Source organism: Lutra lutra, chromosome 9 (assembly GCF_902655055.1).
Source record: "Lutra lutra chromosome 9, mLutLut1.2, whole genome shotgun sequence".
Classification (NCBI taxonomy): domain Eukaryota; kingdom Metazoa; phylum Chordata; class Mammalia; order Carnivora; family Mustelidae; genus Lutra; species Lutra lutra.
In genome coordinates, this window is record NC_062286.1 from 37,849,178 (window position 1) to 37,872,728 (window position 23,551).

A 23,551-nucleotide genomic window follows, 5' to 3' on the forward strand; every position below is an offset into this window, starting at 1 on the left:
GCTTTTACATCTGTAGCTCACAGAATCTGGTGAAATAACTCCTATAAGCCCCTTTCTCCATGATTTCCTCTGCCTGAGCAAAAGCATCTACTAAAGAAGGATGCCATGCTGTTTTCTCAGGGCTGATTCCTCTGCAGGTTCTCCCACCCCTGCATACATTCATGTCAGTGAATGACTTCCTGATGCTCGCCCCACCCTCTCATCGGACCTGCTTGGACAAGTTGTATGCAAGCACCAGTACCACCTAGGGTACTCCCACTCTATGGGGAGGTTTGGTTTCTCTGGCAAACACCAGGGATGGAAGACTTTCCCCCGTTCCCACTGCCTCTTCCTAGGTTCCAAGTCAGGGGAGAAAGGGCAGACAATGGAGGGGAAGGAGGAAAGAGTGAAGAAATAGTTATTTTTCCCTTCCCAGAGCTGTAGATTAGGCTGAACAGGGGAAGGCAAGAAACTTTGAATTAGGTGTGAAATTGTGTTCCTCATCAGTTCTCATCATGAAAATTTTCAAACATCCATATAGATCTAAAGAATGGCACAATGAACATCTGCATAGCCATCTTCCTAAACCAAGAGTCAGTGTTTTGTCATATTTGCTTCATATGTGTGTGCATGGGCACATATGTGTGCATACACACCCACACAGAGACAGGCTAATGTTTGGTTGGATAATAATTCTAGGCTGAAATTAGATTTCCTTTAGGATTTTGAAGGCATTGCTCCATTTTCTTCTAGTCTCCAATATTGCTTCTGAGAAGTCTTATGCCATTCAAATGCTCAATTATTTCCATGTGACTGTTGCTTTCTATCTGGAATATTGTAGGATTATCTCTTTATCTCCAGTGTTCTGAAATCTCATAGGGTGGGTGTTTTTTCATTCATTATGCTAGATACTCAATGGGAATATTACCATCTGGAAACACTTGTTTTTCAAGTTCTGAAAATTTTATGAATTATTTGATCAAGTGCCTTTTCTCTCAGTTTTTTCTATCTTTCCTTTTCTCTGGAATCTCTTGTTTTTGACTTCAGAGTTTCCTGGACCTGTCCTCTAATATTCTTATTGATTCTATTCTGTCTTTATCCTTTTGCATTACTTTCTGAGAGATTTGCTTAACGTTTTTTTAAAATCATTTTTATTAATATATAATGTATTATTTGCCCCAGGGGGTGCAGGTCTGTGAATTGTCAGACTTAAACACACTTCACAGTGCTCTCCATATCACATACCCTCCCCAGTGTCCATAACCCAATCACCCTCCCCATACCCCGCTCCCCCAGCAACCCTCAGTTTGTTTTGTGAGATTAAGAGTCTCTTATGGTTTGTCTCCCTCCCGATCCCATCTTGTTTCATTTTTTTCCTTCCCTACCCCCAAACCTACCCCCTAAAGCCCCCATTCTGCCTCTCAAATTCCTCATATCAGGGAGATCATATGATAATTGCCTTTCTCTGATTGACTTATTTTGCTCAGCATAATACCCTCTAGTTCTATCCACATCATTGCAAATGGCAAGATTTTGTTTCTTTTGATGGCTGCATAGTATTCCACTGTATATATATACCACATCTTCTTTATCCATTCATCTGTTGATGGACATCTAGGCTCTTTCCGTAGTTTGGCTATTGTGGACATTGCTGCTATAAACACTCGGGTGCATGTGCCCCTTCAGATTACTACATTTGTATCTTTAGGGTAAATACCCAGTAGTGTGATTGCTGGGTCATAGGGTAGCTCTATTTTCAACTTTTTGAGGAACCTCTATGTTGTTTCCAGAGTGGTTGCACCAGCTTGCTTTAGGTAGCATAGACATTTTCACAATATTTGTTCTTCCAATCCATGAGCATGGAACGTTTTTCCATTTCTTTGTTTTCTTCCTCAATTTCTTTCGAGAGTACTTTATAGTTTTCTAAGTACAGATTCTTTGCCTCTTTGGTTAGGTTTATTCCTAGATATCTTATGGTTTTGAGTGCAATTGTAAATGGGATCAACTCCTTAATTTCTCTTTCTTCTGTCTTGTTGTTGGTGTATAGAAATGCAACTGATTTCTGTGCATTGATTTTATATCCTGACACTTCACTGAATTCCTGTACAAGTTCTAGCAGTTTTGGAGTGGAGTCTTTTGGGTTTTCCACATATAGTATCATATCATCTGCAAAGAGTGATAGTTTGACATCTTTGCTGATTCAGATCCCTTTAATTTCTTTTTGCTATCTGATTGCTGAGGCCAGGACTTCTAGTACTATGTTGAATAGCAGTGGTGATAATGGACAGCCCTGCCATGTTCCTGACCTTAGGGGAAAAGCTCTCCATTTTTCCCCATTGAGAATGATATTTGCTGTGGGTTTTTCATAGATGGCTTTGATGATATTGAGGTATGTGCCCTTTATCCCTACACTTTGAAGAGTTTTGATCAGGAAGGGATGCTGTACTTTGTCAAATGCTTTTTCGGCATCTATTGAGAGTATCATATGGTTCTTGTTTTTTCTTTTATTAATGTGTTGTATCACATTGATTGATTTGCGGATGTTGAACCAACCTTGCAGCCCAGGAATAAATCCCACTTGGTCGTGGTGAATAATCCTTTTAATGTACTGTTGGATCCTATTGGCTAATATTTTGGTGAGAATTTTCGCATCTATGTTCATCAAGGATATTGGTCTGTAATTCTCTTTTTTGATGGGTCTTTGATGATTTTGGGATCAAGGTAATGCTGGCCTCATAAAATGAGTTTGGAAGTTTTCCTTTCCTTTCTATTTTTTGGGAACAGTTTCAGGAGAATAGGCATTAATTCTTCTTTAATGTTTGGTAGAATTCCCCTGGGAAGCCATCTGGCCCTGGGCTCTTTTTTGTTGGGAGATTTTTTGATGACTGCTTCAATCTCCTTATTGGTTATGGGTCTGTTCAGGTTTTCTAGTTCTTCCTGGTTCAGTTTTGGTAGTTTACATGTCTCTAGGAATGCATCCTTTTTTTCCAGATAGTCAAATTTGCTGGCATATAGTTGCTCATATGTTCTTATAATTGTTTGTATTTCTTTTGTGTTGGTTGTGACCTCTCCTCTTTCATTCATGAATTTATTTATTTGGGTCCTTTCTCTTTTCTTTTTGATAAGTCTGGCCAGGGGTTTATCGATCTTATTAATTCTTTCAAAGAACAAGCTCTTAGTTTCATTGATTTGTTCTACTGTTCTCTTTTGGTTTCTATTTCATTGATTTCTGCTCTGATATTTGTTATTTCTCCTCTCCTTCTGGGTTTAGGCTTTCTTTGCTGTTCTTTCTCCAGCTCCTTTAGGTGTAGGGTTAAGTTGCATAATTGAGAACTTTCTTGTTTCTTGAGAAAGGCTCGTATGGCTATATACTTTCCTCTCAGGACCACCTTTGCTGTGTCCCACATATTTTGAGCAGTTGTGTTTTCATTATCATTTGTTTCCATGAATTGTTTCAATTCTTCTTTAATTTCCTGGTTGACCTATTCATTCTTTAGTAGGATACTCTTTAGCCTCCATGTATTTGAGTTCTTTCCGACTTTCCTTTTGTGATTGAGTTCTAGCTTCAGAGCATTGTGGTCTGAAAATATGCAGGGAATAATCCCAATCTTTTGGTACTGGTTGAGAGCTGATTTGTGACCCAGGATGTGATCTATTCTGGAGAATGTTCAATATGCGCTAGAGAAGAATGTGTATTCTGTTGCTTTGGGATGGAATGTTCTGAAGATATCTGTGATGTCCATCTGGTCCAGTTATTTCCTTGTTGATCTTTTGCTTGGTTGATCGGTCCATTTCAGTGAGGGAGGTATAAAAGTCTCCTATTATTATTGTATTATTGTCAATGTGCTTCTTTGATTTTGTTATTAATTGGTTTATGTAATTGGCTGCTCCCATGTTAGGGGCATAGATATTTAAAATTGTTAGATCATCTTGTTGGACAGACCCTTTGAGTATGATATAATGCCCTTTCTCATCTCTTATTATAGTCTTTGGCTTAAAATCTAATTTATCTGATGTAAGGATTGCCATCCCAGCTTTCTTTGATGTCCATTAGCATGGTAAATTGTTTTCCATGTTTCCACACCCTCACTTTAAATCTGGAGGTGTCTTTGGGTCTAAAATGAGTTTCTTGTAGACAGCATATTGATGGGTTTTGTTTTTTTATCCATTCTGATACCCTGTGTCTTTTGATTGGGGCATTTAGCCCATTTACATTCAGGGTAACTATTGAGAGATATGAATTTAGTGCCATTGTATTGCTTATAAGGTTAATGTTACTGTATATTGTCTCTGTTCCTTTCTGGTCTACTACTTTTAGGCTCTCTCTTTGCTTAGAGGACCTCTTTCAATATTTCTTGTAGGGCTGGTTTGGTGTTTGCAAATTATTTAATTTTTGTTTGTCCTGGAAGCTTCTTATCTCTCCTTCTATTTTCAGTGATAGCCTAGCTGGATATAGTATTCTTGGCTGTATATTTTTCTCATTTAGTGCTCTGAATATATCATGCCAGTTCTTTCTGGCCTGCTAGGTCTCTGTGGATAAGTCTGCTGCCAATCTAATATTTTTACCATTGTATGTTACAGACTTCTTGTCCCGAGCTGCTTTCAGGATTTTCTCTTTGTCAATAAGACTTGTAAGTTTTACTATTAGATGATGGGGTGTGGACCTATTTTTATTGATTTTGAGGGGAGTTTTCTGTGGCTCCTGGACTTTGATGCTTGTTCTCATTGCCATATTAGGGAAATTCGCTACTATAATTCGCTCCAGTATACCTTTTGCCTTCTCTCTCTTTCTTCTTGGGATCCCAATTTTTCTAATATTGTTTTGTCTTATGGTATTGCTTATCTCTTGAATTCTCCTCTCATAGTCCAGTAGTTGTCTCTCTTTTGCTCAGCTTCTTTTTTCTCCATCATTTGGTCTTCTATATCACTAATTCTCTCTTCTGCCTCATTTATCCTAGCAGCAAGAGCCTCCATTTTTTATTGCTCCTCATTTATAGCTTTTTTGATTTCAGCTTGGTTAGATTTTAGTTTTTTTATTTCTCCAGAAAGGGCTTTTATTTCTCTAGGCAGGGTTTCTCTAATATCTTCCGTGTCTTTTCCGAGCCCAGCTAGCAGCTTGAGAATCATCATTCTGAACTCTAGATCTGACATATTACCAATGTCTGTGTTGATTATGTCCCTAGTCTTTGGTACTGCCTCTTTTTCTTTTTCTTTTCTTTTTTTTTTTTTTTTTTGTGGTGAGTTTTTCTGCCTTGTCATTTTATCCAGATAAGAATATATGAACGAGAGAATAAAATACTAAAAGGGTGGCAAAGACCCCAGAAAAATTTACACTAACCAAGTCAGAAGAGATCCCAAATCAGGGGGAGAAGAAGGGGGGTAAAAAGAAAGGAAACAAAAATTTTTTATAAATATATATATAATAATTATATATATATATATATATATATATATATATATATATATATAAATAATTATATATATATATATATCTGTGTGTGTGTGTGTGTGTGTGTGTGTGTATTGGACTGGTGAATAAAACAGAGCTACCCACTTGATTTTGGGTATATTTTGGTCTTTTAGAAGAAACTGCCTCCCAAAATTAAAAAAAAAAGAAACACTTATATATATACAAAAATAAGGGTAAACAAGTTGGAGGGATGGAATATGACTGTAAAGATGAAAATTTTTTTTTAAAGATTTTATTTATTTATTTGACTGAGAGAAATCACAAGTAGGCAGAGAGGCAGGCAGAGAGAGAGGAGGAAGCAGGCTCCCTGCTGAGCAGAAAGCCCGATGCGGGGCTTGAACCCAGGACTTGGGATCATGACCTGAGCCGAAGGCAGCGGCTCAACCCACTGAGCCACCCAGGCGCCCCTAAAGATGAAAACTTTAAAAAAATTCTAAAAAAGGAATTGATAAGGTAAGTTGTTTGGGAAAAGAAAGAAAAAAAAAAAGTGGAGAGACTATGCTCAGGCTGGAGACTAGAACAAAGCCCTGTGCTAGATTTAGGGTATATTTTGATCTATTAGAAGAAATTGTATCCCAAAATTTTTTAGAAAAAAATAACCCTATACAAAAAATAAGGTTAAATAATATGAAGGATAAAATATGACTATAATAATGAAGGTTTAAAAAGATTTTTTTTAAGAAAGATATTGTTTAGATAAACTAGTTAAAAATGTTAAAAGAGGAAAAAGGAAAAGTTAAAAAATTAGAATAAGAAAAAAATAAAATTAAAAAAATTTAATTTAACTTTGCAAGACTGAAGAATCTTGGGGAGAAAGCCATGAATTCCATGCATTGCTTTCCCCTAGCTCTAGAGTTCTGCTGTTCTCCTTGATCGGTTAGCTTGGTCTTGGCTGGATGTTCTTGCTGATCTTCTCGGGGAGGGGCCTGTTGTAATGATTCTCAAGTGTCTTTGCCCGAGGCGGAATTGCGGTGCCCTTGCCAGGGGCCAGGCTAAGTAATCTGCTTGGCTTCTTTCTTTGGAGCTTTTGTTCCCTGAACGCGTCCCGTAGAGCTCTGGAGGATGGGAATGAAAATGGTGGACTCCAATCTCCGGCAGGAGGAGCCGAGAGCTCGGGGCCCCACTCCTCGGTGCACCCTCAGTGAAAAGCGGTTAATCACTCCCATCTGCCTGGTCTCTGGCCACACACTGAGCTCACCCGGCCTGTGACTGAGTGTTTCTGTCTCTGGCACATGGTCCCATTTGGAGTCTCCAAACCCAGCAGATTCCTGCCATGCTGCTCCAGAGGAGGAGGAAGGTGAGTCTCCCTGGATCTGCCACTTGTGGTGTCCCTACTCAAAGAGCAGTGGCCTAACTGTGTCATGGATCATGGTTTAAGGTAACCCCAATCGGAGAGCTCACTCCTCGGCTCTGTCTCTGTAGTCAGCTTCCCCACTCCAATACCTGGGAGCTCTGCCACACTCAGATACCCCCAATCTTTTTTTTTTTTTTTTAAGATTTTATTTATTTATTTGTCAGAGAGAGATCACAAGTAGACAGAGAGGCAGGCAGAGAGAGAGAGAGGGAAGCAGGCTCCCTGCTGAGCAGAGAGCCTGATGCAGGACTCGATCCCAGGACCCTGAGATCATGACCTGAGCCAAAGGCAACGGCTTAACCCACTGAGCCACCCAGGCACCCCACCCCCAATCTTTTTGTGACCCCACAGGACCTGAGACCACACTGTCCCTGCGAGGGCTCCACCCCTGCTTATCCTCTGGAGTGATGTCCCTCAGTGGAGCAGACTTCTGAATGTTCTGATTTTGTGCTCCACTGCTCTGTGGCTTTCCAGGAGCCACCTCCCCCAACTCCGCCCCACCCCACAGTCTATCTTCCTGTCTTTGGATTTACTCTCTGTGTCCTACCTTTCAGAAAGTGGTCGATTTTCTGTTCCTAGAATTGCTGCTCTTCTCTTCTATCTCCTGTTGAGTTTGTAGGTGTTTGGAATGGTTTGGTAACTAGCTGAACTGCGATCTGACGTCATCTCAGTCTGCTACTCTTCTGCCATCTTACCTCTCCATCGAGATTTGCTTAACATTATCTTCAATTTGTTTTATTAAGTTTTCATATTTTCTTGTTCTTTGAATATTTTTCTCTCCCCTCTCCCTGGTAGTATTTTGTTCTTGTTTCTTCATTCTATTATCTTATTACTTTGAGGATATTCATAATAGTTATTTCAGGTTTCTTCCCTGCTTTAAAAAAAATCTAGTGTAATTAACATACCATATTATATTTGTTTCAGGTGTACAATATTGTGATTCAACAATTCTATATATTTTTCAGTGCTCATCACAATAAGTGTACTCTTAATCCCCCTCATCCATTTCACCCATCCCTTCACCAACCTCCCTTCTGGTAACACTTCTTTGTTCTCTATAGTGAAGAGTCTGGTTTTTGGTTTATCTCTTTCTTTTTTCCCTTTATTCAGTTGTTTTGTTTCTTAAATTCTTCATATAAGTGAAATCACAAGGTATTTGTTTTTCTCTGGCATATTTCACTTAGCATTATCAATATTGTTGCAAATGGCAAGATCTCATCTTTTTAAATGGCTGAATAATATTCTAGTGTGTGTGTGTGTGTGTGTATGTTGTGTGTGTGTATCTCACATCCTCTTTGTCCATTCATACTGATAGACATTTAGGTTGCTCCCATAACTGGGTTATTGTAAATATTGCTCTAATAAACATAGGGTGCATATATCTTTTCAAATTAGTGTTTTTATATTCTTTGAGTAAATACCCAATAGTGGAATTACTGAATCATATGGTAATGCTATTTTTAATTTTTGAGGAATCTCCATGCTGTTTTCCACACCAGCTGCACCAGTTTGCTTTCTCACTAACAGTAAGAGAGGATTACTCTTTCTCTTTATCCTTGCCAACACTTGTTCTTTTTTGTGTTTTTGATTTTAGCCATTTTGACAAGTACAATTTGTAGTTTTGATTTGCATTTCCCTGATGATGAGTGATGTCTGTTGAACATCTGTATGTTTTCTTTGGAGAAGTGTCTTTTCATGTCTTTTGCCCAATTTTTAGTTGGATTATTTGGTTTTTGGTGTTGAGTTGTGTAAGTTATTTATATATTTTAGATACTAACCCTTTATCAGATATGTCATTTGCAAATATCTTCTCCCATTTGGTAGGTTGTCATTTAGTTTTGTTGATTGTTTCCTTTGTTGTGCAGAAGTTTTTTATTTTAATATAATCCCAATAGTTTATTTGCTTTTATTTTTCTTGCCTCAGAAGACATGTCTAGAGAAATGTTGCTATGGACAATCTCAGAAATTACTGCCTGTGTTCTTTTCTATGATTTTTATGGTTTCATGTCTTACCTTTGCGTCTTTAACCCATTTTGAGCTTATTTTTACGTATGGTGTAAGGAAGTGATCTAGTTTCTTTCTTTTGTGTGCAGCTGTCCAATGTTCCCAACACCATTTGTTGAAGGGACTGTCTTCCTTCCATTGTATAGTCTTGCCTCTTTTTTCAAAGATTAATTGACCATATAATCTGGGTTTATTTCTGAGTTATTCAGTCTGTTCTGTTGATCTATGTGTCTATTTTTTGTGCCAGGGCCATACTGTTTTTGATTACTATAACTTTGTAGTATATCTTGAAGTCTGGGATTGTGATACCTTCAGTTTTTTCTTTTTCAAAATTTCTTTGGCTATTTAGGGTCTTTTGTGGTCCCATACCAAATTTTAGGATTGTTTGTTCTAGCTCTGGAAATATGCTGTTTGGGTATTTGATAGGGATTCATTAAATTTGTAGATTGCTTCAGGTGGTAATTGATAATTTAGCAATATTGTTCTCCCAGTCCATAAGCATGGATTATCTTTCCACTTGTGTCATCTTCAATTTCTTTAGCAGTGTTTTATAGTTTCAGAGTTTGATTGGTTTGTTTTGATATCCCATCTTACAAAAACTTTCCGCAGAAGTTTAGTAGCTTTTCTGCTTATATTCAAGAGTACGTAATTTTTAAAAAAAGATTTTTTATTTATTTGACAGTGATCACAAGGAGGCAGAGAGGCAGGCAGAGAAAGAGGAAGGGAAGCAGGCTCCCTGCTGAGCAGAGAGAGCCCGATTTGGGGCTCCATCCCAGGACCCTTGGATCATGACCTGAGCCGAAGGAAGAGGCTTTAACCCACTGAGCCACTCAAGTGCCCCAAGAGTACATAATTTGAAAGCAGACTGGAAGCACTGAGTATCTGTGAGGTCTGTTGCTGTAAGTGCTGTTATTTGATACCTGGCAGGGCCATTGCTTTGGAGAAACCTTAATATTAGTATTGACTTTCTTCCCCAGGGAATTTTCTTTTAGTTTCCTGCCTAAAGGGTAACAAGCCTGGCCAACCATCCTTGTGGGGAAGAAGGCCTGGGATTCTCAGATCATGCTTCATGCTTTCATTAATCATGCTGTTTTCAGTATTTTTCTCCCACCTTCAAATGTGCCTGGTGTCCCCACACCCCCTTTATCTTACATTTTCTACAGAATAAACTTGTTGTCTTCTACTAATATGGGAAAGGTAATCTGTGGATATAACTATTAGTAAAATTATTATCATGCTGTTCTTCAAAAGACTGAACCAGTCAGCCAAATGGGAATTCCCTCACAACTCTGCCAGCACTTTTAAAAACAGTGTTATTGATGTAAAACTGACATATAATAAACTGCACATATTTAAACTGTGCAGCTTCTGTTTTGACACATCCCCTTTGAAACCATCACTGCTGTCAAGATAGGGAACATATTCATTACCTGTTTCATCAGGCCTCTTTGCAATTCCTTCTTCATTCCCAAACAAACACTGACCTATTTTCTGTCACTGTCGTTGACATTTTCTAGACTTCTATGAAAGTAGAATCATACAATATGTACTTACAAATGTACTTTTTCTTTGATTTGTAACCACCGTTTAAACTAGCTTCCAGTCTTCCTTATTTTACCCTCTGCTCCAATCTCAGAGGTCCTAGATGTTGGCTGGTTCCAGTTCTTCCACCGCTCACTCAGGATCAGCTTCCACTTGTCCAACTGCTTTCCAGCTTTCAATTTTTTTCCCTAAAAAACTCCTGCGTGAGACTAGGAGCTCTTCAATTTTTGTTGTGAATGTAAACTCGGTGAAGTGCATGCCCAAGAAATGGCCAGACTGATCACAACGATGCATTTCCGCACCATTGTTGGTGTGTCATTTTCTCCGTGCTTGTGGGTTTGTACCTTTAAAAATCACTTTAATGTTATTTTAATGGGGTTTGGGGAAAGAAACAGAATTAGGTGGAAAGAATCCATATCGCCATCTTTACTTGGAGGCTGAGACTGTTCATATATGAAGGTTGGTTTACTAGAAAGTTCTTCTCTGGCTAGAGATGTCAGAGCATGTGTGAAGCAGTTGCTGGAAGAAAATAAGGTCATTTCTTGTTTGTAATTCACTACATTCAAACTGCCCAATATATTGGTTACATTTGATAGTCAGTAAAAAGTAGTTTTTCCTCCTTCTGTCCTGATGTCCTTCTCTCCTTTCCTCCCTCCTCTCCCTTCTTCTCTCTTTTCTTCCTTCTACTTTAGCAGCTGCTTTGGGGGAAACTTCCCAGGAAGTTTCTCTTCTCAGGAGGAGAATGGGCCAGCAGTAAGGGAAATATCTTGCAAGGATAAAAGAGAGGCTGCAGCTCAATTTAGGATAGTGTGAAGGTCACTGAAGATATCTCAGGAGTCAGCTAGTTAGGGAATGGATTTCTGCCAGGGAAGGGAGGGAGGATGGGAAGAGAGTTAAGGAGGAGCCTCTGAGAATTGGGATTTCAGGGTCTGCAGTCAGGAAGAGACTATAAGGAGGCCTGAGCCAGTAGGGCCTCAGCTGATAAACAGCCTGAAGTCCAAAGGAGGACTTTTTTCTGTGACCAGGTAGAAAGTTCCTCCCTCACATGGGGAGGCCACATGGCAGATGAGTGACGGGGGCGCATGGAGGGACATCCCTTGGGAGAGGTTTGGAAAATAGGTTCAGATAGGGACTGCAGAGTTATTATTGATGAGTCATTTTCATGCTTAATCTTAGGGAATAGAATCCAAGGTCACCTGAGAGTGGAGGAGGATGGTAGGAAGAAGGATAACTGGGGCTTACGTGGGGGAGAGCTGTGGAGTCACTGCTTAGCTGTCTCTCAGAGACTCTGCTGAGGTCACTATGAAGACAAGAGAGTCTCAGCCTTGGTGTGTGGTATTAACTGAGGGAACCTTATTATTAGCATTCACTTCCTTCTCTTTTGATGAAGTTTAAAGGTCACCATTTCCTCTTGCAAAGTAAGTTCCACAAATATTCCATTTCCAGTGTTAGAAATAGCAATACATCAAGATGATTGCATACTCCCTGTTCTGGGGGAATTCCCAAGGAGGGGGAGGCAGAGCTCTGAGACAGTGAATTCAGAGTGATTACTCAGTGGTAGCACCAGTAGCAGCAGGGACCAGAATTTCCCCACAGGTGTCTCAGGCTCTCATTTGCCTACTCAATCTCTAAGTATTTCTACTGACAGAAAAGAAAATATCAGTGGATGAAAGAATTCATTTTTCAGACAGGCCTCCATTCAATGTTTGCTTAGAGACCTGTCTTACTTTTCTCTTAGGTGGCAGATGCAAAGGTGCCTGATGTTGGGAGAGGGAAATGTGTGGGTATGTACACTTGAGTTCCATCCACTTGCAACAGGAGACAGAGATGAATGTCAAGTGTGTTGACATTCTGCAGACTGTACTCAATCTCATCCTGCCACTTCCGATGAGTTGGCAAGCAATGTAAATTGTTTTGGGCTGTCCTTCCCCTCTTTGGGGCAGATGATCCAAAGCTCACTTTCTATGGATGGAGGGTCAGTGGTCAAATGTGGGTGATGCAGCCATGCTGAAAACTCCAGAGAGTTACATGCCAGGAACTCATATGTCATTCATCTTTTTTTGTTCATGGGAACTGTGGTATCAGGTGCGAGGTTAGGGCTTCCTACCATCTCTGGGGGAACAAAATTCCCATACCAATCTGAGATGCGTCCTTAGAGAGAGACTTTTCTTTTCTTTTCTTTTTCTTCTCTTTTTTTTTTTTTTGGATTGATGTGTTATTCTCAGATACTTTGCTGTTTTTTTTTTTTTTTTAAGATTTTATTTATTTATTTGACAGACGGAGATCACAGACGAAGGCAGAGGCTTTAACCCACTGCGTCACCCAGGTGCCCCGGTTGTTGTTGTTGTTTTTTTTTAAATTCTTCTTGTTGTTTTTTTTAAAATTCTCATTATAACTGGCCTATTTCACCTGTTTTTTCATTGCCTCCAGGCCATTTGAACACTCATTATCTCAATAACTAAGGAGATAAAGCGCTTAAGAGAGGAATAAAGATTAGTACTGGTTTCTTCTAGGAAAAGGGCCTGGAGGAAGCAGAAATAAGAAGGGAATGGGCAAAGATGAATATGCTTTTTATAAAATAGCAAAGTTAGATAAAAAATAGGGCATTAGTGCCATTTGTTTTTATTTTATTTTGTTTATTATTATTATTATTATTCTGTTTGACAGAGAGAGAGAGAGAGAGAGCGCGCACAAGTAGGCAGAGCGGCAGGCAGAGGGAGAGGGAGAGACAGGCTCTCCACTGAGCAGGGACCCCCATGTAGGGCTCAATCCCAGGGATCATGACCTGAGCCAAAGGCAGCCACTTAATCGACTGAACCCCCAGGTGCCTCTATTTTATTTTATTTTTCTAAAGATTTTATTTATTTATTTATCACACACAGAGAGGTAGAGGAATCACAAGCAGGGGAGGCAGCAGGCAGAGGGAGAAGCAGGTTCCCCCACTGAGCAGGGAGCCAGATGTGGGAGCCATGGCCAGTGAGGGAGGTAGGACTGGTGTTTGGAAGAAACAGAATGCCACAGTACAGTTTGGATTTAATTCTGGGGGCAGGAAGGCCCAGGTCATCCCCCATCCCTGTGACCTGGCTGGAAGATAACGGGTTTGTGGAATGTCTGCCACCATTCCTTCCCTCTTAAGAAGAAAAAGAAGACTGAGGCACAGAGAAGGGCAGTGACTTGTTCCAATAGCACCATGATTTGGCACAAAACAAGGACCAAACCTCATACCCAAGCATGCTGACTTACACCCTTCATTGCGAACACATCTACTTTAGCCACTGCAGACTGTCTTGAGGATGATATTCACCATTATCAGGGCTTCAGCTGCCTTCATGTGGAAAAAAAAAAAAAAAAAGTTTCACAGCTTCCCATCATGCCCCGCATCTGGTTCTCTGTTTTCCTCTCCTCCAGTGCCTGTACCCGCATAGCTGTCTCCACACCAGAGGCCCTACGTCAGCAAGTCCAGGAGGGAGTCCACACACAATAGTTGTTTATCTCTCTGGCTGATGAGGTCTGGAATACCTTGTTTCCAACATTCGGTACCCCTAAGAGATATACAAACCCTGTCCCTTGACCACAAAAGAAACAGGCAGACTCTGGCTGGGGTTGGGGAGTGAGGGGGCAGGGCAATGAGGTTCAAGAAAGTTTCCTAAAAGAGGTGGAATTTAAGCTAGACCCTGAAAAATGAGAATTTCTATTAATGGACATGGGGCAGGTGAAGCAGAAGTAAAGAAAATAAGAGGGTCCCTCTGGTCACATCTGACTCTGTCCCCTGCATTTTCCCCTCTCTTTATTTTCTTTACTTCTCTTTCACCTGCCCCATGTCCAGGTGTGGAAATAGCTATGCAGGTACGGGCATTGGAGGAGAGAAAACAGAGAACCTTAAAAAATGTGGTGTGTGGACTGTATATACTTTTCATGGGGTTCGTGGGAATAAGCAGAGAATCAGAATCATTTTAGAATTGCTTTTCTGTTGCTAAAGTGTATGGATGTGTGTGGGGGTGTGGGGATGGTCCCTTCCCTTCTCAATGCTGAGACTTAGCAACATAGTTGCCCATTATCAAGGTTTCAAATGAACTGTTAATGTGCTGGATAGGAGTAAGGAAGGCCAGCTTCATAAAGACTACTTGGGAGGGGGACGCCTGGGTGGCTCAGTTGGTTGGACGACTGCCTTTGGCTCAGGTCATGAGGATCGAGTCCCACATCCGGCTCCCAGCTCCATGGGGAGTCTGCTTCTCCCTCTGACCTTCTCCTCACTCATGCTCTCTCTCACTGTCTCTCTCTCAAATAAATAAATAAAATCTTTTATAAAAAAAAAAAAAGACTACTTGGGAGGAACCTCTCTCCATGGTCTTCTGAGTTGAGAGCCCTGATGGCAGACTGACTTCCTTAAGTCAATTAATTTTGGCGTGGGGTCGTTTAAGAGTTGCTTGTGTGCATAGGAAAGACATTTATAGTTATTGGAGCCCTAAACTGAGCTGATTAATTTTACTACAATTATACATTTCAAAAAACCCAAAACTTCCTTAACATTTTAAGTTCAATTTACAATCTTGTTGTTCTGTTTATAAAGCTAGTTTTGGGTTTAACAATGAGAAGAACCACTTCATTTTTAAGTTTATGCTCAGTTATTTTATTGCTTAACCTATTAATTCTCCCTAAATATTTAACTCTCTTGTCTACCACAGTTAATTGAGTTCCCTTAAATATTTTAAGTTAAAATTTAATATATCTACAAATTTAATATATATTTCTTTCAAACATTTCAATTGTCTTCCAAGGCAGACTTAAAAATCTAGTAAGCAAAATCTGTCCAAGTATGTAAGTAATTTCTTGTAACTCCAAAGAGAGCAGATGAAAAAAGTAATGTAGTTAATCAGGCTATTAAAAGTGAAATAAATTTTAGAAACATAAGCAAATTGTTTTCTACCCTTCGAATGAAAATCAGAAATCTAATATCAATTACATATTTCAAATTGAAATTATAAAGATAATATTTCAGATTCTTTAATGTTTCAGTTTCTTTAATTGTTTCAAACTCCTTAAATAATGAAGACCGATTACCAGGATAATCTTAAAACTTATTTTTTTAAACACAAAATTGTTGAAGCTGTGGGTTCATTTACATCATCAACTCTATGCTTTTTTTTTTTTCTTAAATATTTTCCTGGAGTTGTAAAGCCACTTAATACAGGGGCACAGATCACAGATTAATCATCTCACATAGTTCCTAGGCCAAAGATTCTGACCCTGAGTTTCCTGGGTCAAAGATTCAGGAACCTGGTGTGAGCCATTGGCTTGAGAATGTGAGACTGTCATTGGTCTCTTCTTGGGTAACTTGATGCAAACCACAGTCAATTTTTTTTATCAACTTATAATGTATTATTTGCTTTAGGGGTACAGGTCTATGAATCATCAGGCTTACACAATTCACAGCACAGACCATAGCACATACCCTCCCCAATGTCCATAACCCAGTCACCCTATCACTACCTCCCCACCCCCCAGCAACCCTCTGTTTGTTTCCTGAGATTAAGAGTCTCTTGTGGTTTGTCTCCCTCCCAGTCCCATCTTGTTTCATTTTTCCCCACTGCCTTGCCTCTCAAATTCCTCATATCAGAGAGATCCTATGATAATTGTCTTTCTCTAATTGACTTATTTCGCTTAGCACAATAACCTCTAGTTTCATCCACATTGTTGCAAATGCAAGATTTCTCTTTTTTTTTGATTGGCTGCATAGTATTCCATTGTATATATATGCCACATCTTGTTTATCCATTCATCCATTATCATTCATGTTGATGGACATCTAGGTTCTTTCCAAAATTTGGCTATTGTTGACATGACTGCTATAAACACTGGGGTGCACGTTCCCCTTCGGATCACTACATTTATATCTTCAGTGTAAATACCAAGTAGTGAGATTGCATAAGGTAGCTCTATTTTCAACTTTTTGAGGAACATCCATGCTATTTACCGACAGTGTAGGAGGGTTCCCCATTCTCCCCATCCTTGCCAACACCTGTCATTTCCTGACTGGTTAATTTTAGCCATTCTGACTGGTGTGAGATGGTATCTCACTGTGGTTTTGATTTGTATTTCCCTGATGCTGAGTGATGTTGAGCACTTTTTCATGTGTCTGTTGGCCGTCTGGATGTCTTCTTTGCAGAAATGTCTGTTCATGTCTTCTGCCCATTTCTTGATTGGATTATTTGCTCTTTAGATGTTGAGTTTGTAAGTTCTTTATAGATTTTGGATACCTTTATCTGATATGTCATTTGCAAATATCTTCTCCCATTATGACCGTTGTCTTTTGATTTTGTTGACTGTTTCCTTTGCTGAGCAAAAGCTTTTGATCTTGATGAAGTCCCAATAGTTCATTTTTGCCCTTGCTTCCCTTGCCTTTGTTGATGTTTCTAGGAAGAAGTTGCTGTGGCTGAGGTTGAAGAGGTTGTTGCCTGTGTTCTCCTCAAGGATTTTGATGGATTCCTATCTCACATTGAGATCTTTCATCCACTTTGAGTCTATTTTGTGTGTGGTGTAAGGAAACGGTCCAATTTCATTTTTCTGCATGTGGCTGTCCAATTTTCCCAACACCATTGAGTTGAAGATACTGTCTTTTTTCCATTGGACATTCTTTCCTGCTTTGTCGAAGATTAGTTGACCATAGAGTTGAGGTCCATTTCTGGGCCCTCTGTTCTGTTCCATTGATCTATGTGTCTGTTTTTGTGCCAGTACCATACTGCTTTGATGATTACAGCTTTGTAATAGGGCTTGTAGTCTGAAATTCTGATGCTGCCAACTTTGGTTTTCTTTCTCAACATTCTTCTGGCTATTTGGGGTCTTTTCTGATTCCATATAAATTTTAGCATTATTTATTCCATTTCTTTGAAAAAAGTTGATGGTATTTTGATAGGGATGGCATTAAATGTGTAGATTGCTTTAGGTAGCATAGACATTTTCACAATATTTGTTCTTCCAATCCATGACCATGGAACATTTTTCCATTTCTTAACCACAGTCAATTCTTAGGGTCACTTCTTTGAGTTGGGGCCAGACTGATAAATCAGTGGGAATTGGTTTCACAACTAAGCCCCATGGACATCTTTCAAATGTCTTCATGCCCAATTTTTATCTTAACTGCTTTCAACTTTCCCCACCTGATATAGATAGATGAAATCTTGCCCCTTATCTGGATCCTAGTTAATATCTTTTATTGCTTTATCAGCTAATTTCTAATTTCTTTAGTACCTGACTTTTTCCTGAATGTTTGCTGATGACTACAATTCTGTACTCATTATGATTAATGGGTGCTTTAAAATCTCAGCATTCTTATGCATTTATTGCCTGAGATGGCCTAAATTCTTATGCATTTAATACCTGTGATAGCCACTGCTCACAGATGCCATGTGATAATGAGTAGGAGGGAGATGCCTCTCAGACTCTTCTAGAATCCAGTAGAACCTTAAAGGGGTTGAAGCTAAAGCACAACATTTGGAGTTTGGCAGAGGATGACTCCAAGAGAATGTGCCAGTGTCCAGGGCAGCTCAACCTGTTTGGTCTGAGAGTAAGAGCTGGGAAGTGAAAATGGTCCTGCTTAGGGCGCTGGGGGAGGAGGACCCAGTCTGGGCAGGAATAATAGCCACAAGCCCCTGAGTAGATAGCATGACTGAGCATACTCTGTACCATCTTATTCAGAAGACAGGTGTAGTTAGGAAGGAGTTGCTTTGTATTTTTACCCCAGAGATTACTGACCAACTTGCATCTGTATTCAGTACATCACCTCCCTTTATCTTCTTCCCTATGGCCTACTCCAGGCTTTGGCTCCTGTAATCCTTCTTTTTTATTCTTGCGTTATTTTTCTCTCTCCTTCATCATTTATCTCTCTCCTCCTCACTGATTGATTATATGAACCTACCAATGTATTATAACAACTCCCATCTTAAATGTAAACATCCTCTTTTGAGCCCATGGCCCCCTCCAGCTATCACTGCATTTCTCTGCCCCACTTGCTTCCCCTTTTCTTTTATAGCAAAACTGTTCAAAGGAGTCTTGCCTACTCACTGATTCCACTTGTTGCCTTTCATTCTCTCCTGAATCAGGTCTGAGAAGGGTTTTGTCCTTAAGCTCTGTCCTCACTTTTGTTATGGCCCTCACAGCCTCTTTTTCACCAAATCTGAAGTCCAGGCTCTCAGATCCTTGACCTTTTGGTATTGTTGGACCTGGTGGACCTCCTTCTGCTTTACCCTCTTTCTCCTGTTGTCCTTTCCCCTCTCTTATATCTTCCCTCACCTCACTGGTTACTCCTCAATCTCCTTTGATGGCTCTGTTTCTTCCTTTCAACCCCTCTACATTGTTATACTCAGGACACAGTCTTTGGCCGTTCTCTTTTCTAGCAACTCACTCTTGTTAGGTAGTGTCAGGTGACCTATGGCATCATGCTTTCTACATCCCGGTTACTCCTGAAACTGAATCTCAAGGGAGATTTGGATTTTCTATTCTCATGGCTAATAGGTATCTCAAATACAACTTGATTAAAACAGAACTTCTGGTTCACCCAATCCCCCACAAACAGGATACCTGCTGCTTCCTGAGGCTTCCCTATTCTTTAAATACCCCCCCTCCATTTACCCACTTACTCAGCTTTCAAACCTGTGAGTCCTCTTTGACTTCTCTCTTTTTCTCCTCTCCTACGTTTATTTCATCAGCCAGTTCTGTTGTCTCTATGCCCAGAATATATCCCCCACCACCTATTACCCTTGTTCAGGATAGCGCTATTTCCTGTGTAGTCCATTACCACAGCCTCCTAACTAGCCTGTTTGCTTCCACTTTTGTCATCCTCTCTTCCTGTCCCCTGGGTCCATTCTTCACACAATAGCAAGAGTGGTAAAAAAATATCAGGACATCATCCCTCCCATGTTTAAGAACTCCAGTGGTTTTGTATGACACACTAAGTCCCAACTCCTTATAGAGACCAGACCCTTGCCTTGAATTACATCTATTAGAGCTGATGACCTGAACTTGCCCCTACCTGGCATTATTACAGAGGAAGAAAAAAGGTCAGAAGGAAGAGTGGGCCCAAGCCTCCCACTCCAATCTTCTCTCCCTCACAATGCAGCAGAGCTCCATTAGGTCTTGCCACTCTAGTCACCTGGCATCCTGACATTAGCTTTGGTCATTCTTGGCTTTCATCCAGTCCAATAAATAGCACCAGGGCAGACAGCCACATGAATAACAGAAAGAAGGCCAGACTGACCTTCACTTCCCATTGTACATTTGCCCTTTACCTACTCATCAAGAAAGGTGAGAATACCAGTCTTCCCACACTTTCCTAACCTTAGGAAGTTAGATTGCCCTAGGGTATCAGAGCCCCTGGGACACCAAACAAAGGGAATATCAGTGTTCAGTGAGGGACTCTAAGGACTTTTGCAGCTCCGGTGATTTCCATTTCTTTACATTTTTCTTTTCTTCCCTTCTTTCTTTCTTTTTTAAAAAGATTTTATTTTTTATTTTTAAGATTTTATTTATTTATTTGACAGAGAGAGATCACAAGTAGGCAGAGAGGCAGGCAGAGAGAGAGGAAGGGAAGCAGGCTCCCTGCTGAGCAGAGAGCCCGATGCGGGACTTGATCCCAGGACCCCGAGATCATGACCTGAGCCGGAGGCAGCGGCTTAACCCACTGAGCCACCCAGGCGCCCTAAAAAAGATTTTATTTATTTACTTGTCAAAGAGAGAGAGACAGAGAGAGAACAAAGAGGGGGAGTGGCAGGCATAGGGAGAAGCAGACTCCCTGCTGGGCAAGGAGTCCAATGAGGGACTCCATCCCAGGACCCTGGGACCATGACACCCAGCTGACTGAGACACCCAGCGCCCCATGATTTCCATTTCTTAACTTCCAACAAAACTGAAGAAGAACCTTAGTAAGTTGTAGATTAATAAGTCATTAAACATAATTTTTGATGATAGATGACTATGTAATTTTGGCAAGTAGCTTAGAAGGATTTCAAAGAATTGTGTGACATTGCTGCAGTAAAATTCCTTTCATTCTTATGTATTACTTATATGTACATGTTTTCCCACTACTTACCCTACAAAAAGACAAAAACAAAAACAAAATAAGAATAGGATCAATGTTGAACAGGATCACTCTGATTTTGAGTAACGTATAAGTATATGAAATAATGTTTTTAAAAGCTTGGTCTCTGAGACTGGGTGGCTCAGGTGGTTAAGCATCTGACTCCTGATTTCAGCTCAGATCATGATCTCAGGGTTGTGAGATCAAGCCCTACATCAGGTGCAGCACTGGGTGTGGAGTCTGCTTAAGTTTCTCTCTCTTCCTCTCCCTCTCTGCCCTTCTCCTCCCCACAAAAAGGTTGGTCTCATCAAGGTATATTGTTAATAATTAACATTCATAATATATTATGTTTTTAATTTATTTATGTTATTTTGATTGGTTGTGTAGTAACAATAATTGTAATGATGACTCAATCTAGAAGAATTTTGAAAAAAATTCAACATTCTGTGATCACATAAAAAATAAACTTTTAAAAAAAGATTTTATTAATTTATTTGACAGAGAGAGAGAGATCACAAGTAGGCAGAGAGAGAGGAAGGGAAGCAGGCCTCCTGCTGAGCAGAGAGTCTGATGCGGGGCTCGATCCCAGGACCCTGATATCATGACCTGAGCAGAAGGCAGAGGCTTTAACCCACTGAGCCAGGTGCCCCAAAGCAGGTGCCCCCAAAATAAATATTTTTAAGGATTAAGTTTTGATTGAACATATTTTTATTGTTGCAAAGAAGTATCATGAAATGATCAGTAAAATGCTTTTAAGCATAATATGTGTTACATTATGATAAAATTTCATGGGGAAAATGGATGGAAATATCAGTTCAAGAAAAAAAGGAATGTTAATTTTCACCTGTTGAAGAGGAATTTGTTCGTGTAATTTTTCGATGGATGACAGTAAGAAACAGTTACTATGGTATTAGGATATTGTTGGATACGTTTACAAGTGATGTAACAGTTTTTTTTAAAAATGTTAAATTTACAATATTCCAGAAATGATAACATTTGCAATTAACTATTTAAAATTACAGGGGCACCTGGGTGGCTCAGTGGGCTAATCCTCTGCCTTCAGCTCAGGTCATGATCTTGGGGTCCTGAGATCAAGCCCTGCATCGGGCTCTCTGCTCAACCGGGAGCCTGCTTCTCCCCATCTCTCTGCCTGCCTCTCTGTCTACTTGTGATCTCTCTGTCTGTGAAATAAATAAGTAAAATCTTTAAAAAAATTACAAAAAATTTTAGATTTTAACCTTAAACATGTATGTTGGCAAAGGGGTGAGGTCATAGTTTTTCAAAACTCTCATAGGTGGTTTATAAACTAAAACATTGGAAGACCAACATTCTACAAGTATTGGGCCCTGGAAGGGTCTTTGGGGAGGGAATTGGACTTGATGCTCTAGAAGTTAGGTTCATGATGGTTGGTGCATCAACAGGACATTACATACTTGGGACCAAAGTCTTATCCCTGTGGCTAGGAGGGCACTGAGGCTCAGCCCCCACACTTGACGTCTCTTCTAGGTATTCCTGGTATGTTATATTTTAAAGCCAAATCACAGTGTGTGTAGATGTTCCTATATGTATCTGGATTCCGCATATCCCTCTGCTCCAAGGACTCATTCAAACCCAGCCTTCACATACAAATCATGTGGACCCTTCTGGCTACGTGCTTCTTCAGGTTGAATGGCAGTGTCAGGATGCTCAGGTGGTGGCTGGGAGGACTCCCTTGGCTCACACTTCTCATCCCTGACAGATGAAGGATGTCATACCTTTTGTTGGCTCTGAGACCTGATGGGTTTGGGTGTAGGGAGGGGCTAGAGAGAAAGAGAAGCATTGATTCTTTCAAACAGCCTATGTGGAAGCTCTCGTCAAGAAAGGGAGTGGCTGAATACCAGGAACACCTTACACCTTGGTCCCCAGAGGGCCCCACTTGCCCAAAGATAGGCTTTACCTGGACCCATCTATCTCCAGCTGCCCTATTTGCCAGAAGGTGCGATGTTCTCAGAAGCAAGGAGGTCCCTGTTTTGAGAGAGCTGCCTAGAGCCCTGGCACCATCCTTGCTCCTCCCAGACCTTCCTTTCCTGGTCCACGTACTTCATTTCATGGTTTTATGACTTGCTTTCAGAGAGGGATTTTAATTTTCATGATTTTTTGTGTAAGCAAACAATCATACAAATAAGAAAAACATTGCTTCTGGACTTCCTGTGGGGGGGGAATCTAATCACTTGGATTGTGTCCAAATGTCAATTTAGGAGCCAGGATGTGGGTAAGATGTGATGGAACTGGGAGGAGGCTCTGACTATGGTCCCATACCCCTGGGTGGGCGTCACACCAGTTCTCTAGGTCATTCTCACCCTGGCTTCCAGTTCAATCAGATGTTTGTGGATAATTCAGCAAGGCTGCATGGGGGGATAGGAATGGGGGCAGAGAGGACATCTGTACAGAAGACACACTGACTTACGCTTCCGTCATTGACCGTGATGTAGCAGCCACCCACCCCAACCTGCTTTTCAGACTAGATGCGCTCCCACGTATCGTTGCATCATTTGCCTTTCCCCCAGCAGATACTGGCTTACTCCAGCCCAAGCATATAGGATAAGCCGTACCCTAACCCTATGGACTCAAATTTACAAGCACTTGCCTCCTACTCTCCAGGTATATGGGATCTCCTTGAAAGCTGGTAGGAGCTGTGATGATATGGTGTGTTTCCTACTGGAGGTTACAAATATTTCTTCCCTAGACTGTTTTTGTGTTTTGACTTTGCTTCTGGTGACTTCTGCAATTTTGGAAAGTTTACTCCTTACATCATTTATTATTCACTTTTTATTTAAAAATTTTAAAAGATTTTTAATTTATTTGAATGAGAGAGAGAGAGAGAGAGAAAGAATGAGAGGGGAGAAGTCAGTGGGAGAAGCAGACTCTCTGCTGAGCAAGGAGCCCAAAACTGGACTCGATCCCAGAGCTCCAGGATCATGGTCTATGCCAAAGGCAGTTGTTTAACCAACTGAACCATCCATGTGCCCCTTATTATTCATTTTTTTGCTCCATACTTTTGATCACACTGGTCCCAGTACTAAGAGAACCCTTTCCCTTCTTTGTGAGGAACTCCTGCTCATTCTTTTCGGTCTGACTCATGCTGTCCTCC

General features: G+C 40.4%; 1 protein-coding gene across 2 annotated transcripts in view; it reads left to right on the plus strand.

The window, feature by feature from the left end:
* The window catches only part of LOC125109150 (interleukin-36 beta-like), a 190,584-nt gene that overhangs the window by 31,170 nt on the left and 135,863 nt on the right, over positions 1 to 23,551 (plus strand). The gene's annotated exons all lie outside the window — the stretch shown is intronic.